The following is a 6294-nucleotide window of genomic DNA, read 5'->3' on the forward strand; positions in this document are numbered from 1 at the left end:
TTTATGATTTTTAGATACTCATCTACGTAAACGTTAGGTCATGTCTGATGTGTCTCAAGGGTAGCAAGGGTATAGTTTAAAATAAAAATTATAGACAGGCACAACAATTGTATTAAATAAAATAAAGTAACATTATCAGAAATAAGCTTGAACGTTAGGTTCTAATTGAGTTTTATTTTAACTAATAAGAAGCTGAAAATTGATGTTGTAGACCTATAGCTATTGATTCCTTAATCGATTGAGATTGAGATGAAATTTAAATTAAAAATAGAGTGAGATGTTCTACTATTCGATCGAAATTATAAAATATTAGTGTTTTTTTAATTGCATTGTGTTGATGCACATACCAACTAGCTGCAGGTTTGCAGTTTTTTTGCGATAAGAAGTTTCCGATAATATAGTTTGGAAAAAAATCTAGTAGGTATCGCAGTTTAATTTTTGAATGTGACAGTTTTTAAAACAACATTGATTAACTCGAAATATTATGGAAAAGATATTTAGCGTGCTAAAAATCATTTTAAATGCTTTCTCAGTTCCTTTTAACTATACAAAGTAGAAGCTGCAACTTCTCACAAACCAAGTTCATTACTGAAAAAAGTTGCGTGAAAATACTGCTGTTTTTAAACTATTTCCTCTTGTCGAATTCAAATCACACCAACTTACCGTGGTCGAATTCAAATAAGTTGAAAATCGCAAATATTGAACACAGAAATTCATTCGTTTTGGACTCGAAAAATAATGAAATCGATTTAGATGAATATGAAATTTAGAACTCATTTTTTTATATAATTAACAAACACTTAAGGGGTTATTAGTACCCTTTATATGTTTATATTTAAACACAGTGCGAGCATTAGGAAAATAGGGAAGGATTTAAGAGGAGATACCGATGCACATTAGTCTTAAAGTTCTGAACATCAAAGTGGGAGCGAAAAACAGAGTTGGCCAATGCCAATGGCCAATTCGACAGAACTTTGTTTGTAAAAATATATAATACAACGAAAGGCATGTAATATTGCGGCGGTATTCTAGCGATGTAAATGTTTCCATTATAGTTCTATCGCCCATCATTTTTTAAAGCCCTTTTTTTGTATTCTGTCCAAGAGATTAAAACTTGTTTTAGGGACACCTTCCCAGATAAGCGAATTATATTCAAGCTTTGGATGGATGAAGGCTTTGTAAATTACAGCCAAATCAGAAGGGGTGACAAATTTCTTGCTTTAACGCTGTCGCTTTAACGACAGGAGACAGCATTGAGTTTTCGAAGCATTAAATTCTCACGGTTTTTGTGGTATTTTTTGCCTTAATTTCTGATCATGCAAACATTTGGTTCGCCGAATATGACCATTACAGGTCTTTCTAGCTTGTTTGAACTTATTCCGGTTTTCCTCAGCTGGGTCTCTTACATTTAAATTTTAAATCGATTTTAATTTCATTTCACCTTATGTAGAACCTAGAATTTTAACATTTCTTAAACCAAATCGATAATATAAGCTTGCTTCAAAACTTCGCATTCACACTCATAAATTGAAATCGATTCAAAACATACAGCTACGTTTCCAAAATTGAGTAAAATGAAATCGAAGTCTAAAGTAAATCGAGTAAAATATATCACATTAGTCGATTAACAATTTTGTTCATTGTCATAATTTGTATAATTTCTAATACTGATATTTTACATTTATTTTCTTAAAAAGCAAGACCAAGTAAAAAGATAAGAAATAATACAAATTATAAAAATAAACTAAATTGTTTATGGAATAATATAACATAAATATGATATATTTCACTCGATTTTCAAAAAACGAAGTTTTCATATTATTCATTTATTTATTACATCAATAACAGTTAAGAATTACTCAAATAGACTACTAAATATCACAAGTTTTATTTATAATATTATATTATAAACTAAGAATGTTAAGTTAAAAGAAATAGCTTGAACATATAATTGAATATATTTCGTTACCCGAGTTCTATCTTTTATGTACATTTTTCAAAATGTTGGGAAATCGATTTTTAAAGCCCAGATCGAAAACTTTTGTTTGTTTTACCAAATTTATTTTTTGAATTAATGTTTTTCTGAAAACCTTAACAATTCACAAATGTCTTCTTTTTTCTGTTCTGAAATAATGATAAATAAAAATCCAAACAGACGTAATTTTTTGTATTTAATTGAACAATAACAATTTCATTACTCAAATCAGATTTCATTAGGTTCTCTGAAGGGAAAGGAGACAGCAAAATTTTGAATATCTTTATTTCACAAATAAAAGATTTATTTCTCAACAAAGCGTTGAATAATTTTTTTTAAACAAAAAATAAAGGAGAACATAGCTTCATTGTATTTATTAAAAAAAAATATATAAATTATATTTTCCTTTTAAAAATAATATAAATAAAAATAATAAACAGTCTTGAATTCATTTTCCACAGTTTTTTTCGCAGTATTTTGTTTCGTTTTAAATATAAAAATTATTATTAGCTTAAGACAATTTAACTAGATTTTTGATTAAGAGATCCGAACCTAGTTAAAGTCGACTATAACAAAAACATCCGTATGAATGTCTGGCTCTTGAGGATTAACATCCGCAATAAAATAAACATTCTTGATCTTCCAAGTCCAAAGTAAGTACGCATATGTGCTATATATTTGTTCACATATAAATACCTACCTATTTATTATAACTTGCTTTTTTTTATTCTTCTGGATTTTTCAGCTGGAATGCGGTTAACACACATTCCCCCTATTCTTCGATTAGCCGTGACTTTAAATTTTCTGGAGGTGGTGGCTACTAAAGGTAAGTTGGCACTGACTGGTCAGCTCCAATGGGCCAAAGTAGTGTTTGTTAGGTTATTTCTTTGACCTTAAAACAAATGGAGAGGAAATTGTGCCCACTTACAATCAAATTTAATGAATCGGCTTCAGAAGCAACAAAAATGTTCTTCTACGAAAAATATCAAATTCCTGGAGGTAGGATTTTGTTTCGTAGTAAAAATAAATTAATTTTATTACTTTATTTTATTTTATAATTTGTTTCCTAGTAATCGGCTGCATTGATGGGAGTCATATTATGATTCTCCGCCCTTCGGAAAATGAGCATATGTATTTCAATAGAAAAGGAAGACATAGTGTAAACAACATGATCGTAATTCGTAAGTCAATTTTTTGACTCATTAATTTGTGTTGCCTTATCGAATGTTTATTTTCAATCTAGATCTGCAACAAGAACAGAAAAATTTTGGCAATAAATGCAAAATATGGCGGGAGTGCTCACGACAGCTTTGTATGGAGAAAGAGTGCTCAACGAGAAAGGTTTAATGCTGACTATTGTGCAGGCAGAACTTCATCGTGGCTACTTGGTACATCAAAACTTATAAATACCTGTCCTGTATGTGACCGTAATATGCTCTCATTTTTCTCTTTATTGTATATAAGGGGACAGCGGTTACCCTTTAGAGCCATTTCTATTAACACCATACAGAAGCGCAGCAGAAAATTCTCCATAAGCACGGTTCAATTATGTGCACTCCCAGGCTAGAAGTATAGTTGAAAGATGCATTGGCGTGATGAAAAAATGGTGTCTCTCTTTAATTAGTCTATTGACTTTTTTGTTATTACTTGCAGCTTGATGGAGAAGTATCTTAGAGGAAAGAAAGTTGAGATACTCTCCAAAAAAATCTGCCCAAATTGTAAATGTGTGTGCAGCTCTGCATAACATATGCTGTGACCAAAGAGTTCCACTACCAGAAGAAATGGTCAGAGTTCCACCATCTGAAAATTGAAATATGTATTCAATTTGTAGAAAATACAAGCAAAGAAGGCGTTAGAATCAGAAACAGAATAAGAGATGACCTATGATCAAACCGTCCAAGTATTGAATAAAAAACAAAATTAAATTAACATCATTTTTTTTAACTAATAAAATGAACTTAAACTAAATAAAATCACCGAAAAAAACAACTTCACTAAAAAATAATTTACTTAAAAAATTCACAGCATATAGTTTTGTTTTGTACATGGTTATAAAATGTTTATAGTCACTTCCTATTAAGCTCTATTTTTCGGAGCTTATTAACTGTTTTGGTACAGTTCCAACTCCATCCTTTTAACTTGCAGCTCTTCTTTTTTTAGAGCATTTGAACTCCAGCGCTCTTTTTCCTTTTCCTGGCACAGGAGTTTTACGCGGTCTTTAATTTAATAATTGAATTGTTAACTGCCTGCAAGGTCCTATCGATATCTTCAAGTTTTTTTGTTTGCAAATCAACAAACTTCTCTTGCAGCTCAACTTGTTGCTGTTCCAATAAAAGGCTTTTTTCATCGACTTTGTTTCTAAGTTGTTTGCTGCGTTTATTATGTGCCTGCCTTGTTTCAGGCACCTGTGTTGGCCCAGGTGCTTGTGTTATTCCAGGCTGTATTTTTACATTTTACATTTTATTACAACAACACAAACTTATCCGGATAGTTTCAGATCGGTTTTTGAATACAACCACTGAAATTGTAACAAACGTCAGTGAATTTCTTTTAAAGTGATACCAAATTCTAAACAAAATTTGGTTTGATCACTTTTTATGATCAATCAAAAATCACCTTAGCCGATTCCACCCCAGGTTTTCTCGCTGTCTCTACATACATTTTATACATTTCTTTAAAGTAAGGCCAGCTTCGAGATATTGGTTTTTTGGTGTTTGTTCGGCAGTAGTACGAATCCATTACTGGAAGAAATTTTATATGTTCTTTAACTTTATTTATGTATGTATGTAGGTATGTATATCTTGTTTTCGTGTGATTTTTTTGACAAATTTTCCATGTTTCGGTAGAGAATAAGTACCCGTGTCATTTTATTTTCTTGGTAAAGAATAGTGAAATCGATTTTAAAAAATGTCAAGAGTTGACAAAAAATGTTTGGCAGACATCAAATGTTTCATTACATTTTCCCAAAGAATGTAAACTTTTTCCGCGATACCACTACTGTTCCTTTTCTTTTTGGTTGAAGTCTTTGCACGAATTTGTAATAAAATTGGCCTTATCATCGTCTTTTAATACCCAAAAAGCATTGAATATTTAAAGACGCTCCTCATTGGAAAATTTGGAAAAAAATTTATGAGAGTAAGTAAAGTTGCATCTTGAAGAGATTTGAATTTTGCGTTTTCTATGCTTTTGGCCGTTTACATCTAGGTACTCTTTTCCACTTTGACGCATTCTTTTTGGTATGTTTTTCTTCCATAACACAGAATTTTTGATTTTTCTCTCACCCAATTCCTTTGAAGTTCCTTATGTGAAAATTCAGATTCTTGTTGAGATAATTAATTTGCTGGCGCAGGGATTCTTTCTAATTCTTTTTAAGTGCAACAATGGTGATCTTGTATGATATTGAACAAAATAGAATTCTTGTTCTTATATAACCAAATTCATATCTTTTTGTTCAATAAGGTACAAATTGTAACAAAAATAATTTGAACATTGAACAAAATAGAAATAAATGAAGTATATTAAGATATTGAACAAAAAATCCATAAATGTGGATATTAAACAAGAAAGATATACGAAGATATGATTTTGAAGATATACTATAAATTATTCAATATGATACAAAAAGAATGAGAAGTGGTTTATTGAACAAAAGTGATACTCAAAATGGTCAGAAAAGTGGTTTATTGAATAAAACAGTTCTCCATTACTTGAAAACTAAATGAGATAGAATAAAACCGTTTGCGCCAATCAAAATAGCACGCGGATTATAAAAACTGCATTTCTAACTCAATTTCAAAAATGGTCTATTGAAGAAGATAGAACTCAGTTGAAGATTTTTATTAATATGAAAAGTAAAGTCAATATAAAAAACCTTGTAAAAACCTTTTCAAGTGTATGAATTCCAATGTTATAATTGTAGTCAATCAAATTTTTAAGAAGAGATGATTTAAGCGAAAAAAAACTCTTTGCGAAGATCGTTTACACTCAAAACAAGATGATTCAAATTATTGAGAAATTGAGAAATGTTTATATTAGAACATGAATTGCACTTCCAAAATAATTTTTTACAAGAAATTGTCTCGAATTCGTTATCACTTAATTCAATACAATCTTTGTGGAAAAATCGACCGCTAACATATTCACATTTGATGAATTTAATATCTTTGGATCGTTTTTTTGGTTGATCGTAATTGGTGCAAGCTTTAGACATTTTAGCAAAACACTGACCGGTAGAAAGATTAGTCAAAGACTGACTTAAGTTAAAACTCAAAATACCCCTTAACAGTATATTGCATGATGATTTTGTAAAGTACTAGAAT

General features: G+C 30.3%; 1 long non-coding RNA gene across 1 annotated transcript; it reads left to right on the forward strand.

Annotated features, from left to right (window-relative positions):
- Positions 1–2486: 2486 nt before the first annotated feature.
- On the forward strand, positions 2487–3943 carry LOC129952284 (uncharacterized). The gene is made up of 5 exons (XR_008782291.1): positions 2487–2628; positions 2721–2974; positions 3046–3156; positions 3219–3363; positions 3440–3943. It is a non-coding gene; the product is annotated as an uncharacterized LOC129952284 (long non-coding RNA).
- Positions 3944–6294: the final 2351 nt, after the last annotated feature.

The sequence above is a fragment of the Eupeodes corollae genome, chromosome 3 (genome assembly GCF_945859685.1).
Source record: "Eupeodes corollae chromosome 3, idEupCoro1.1, whole genome shotgun sequence".
Taxonomy (NCBI): domain Eukaryota; kingdom Metazoa; phylum Arthropoda; class Insecta; order Diptera; family Syrphidae; genus Eupeodes; species Eupeodes corollae.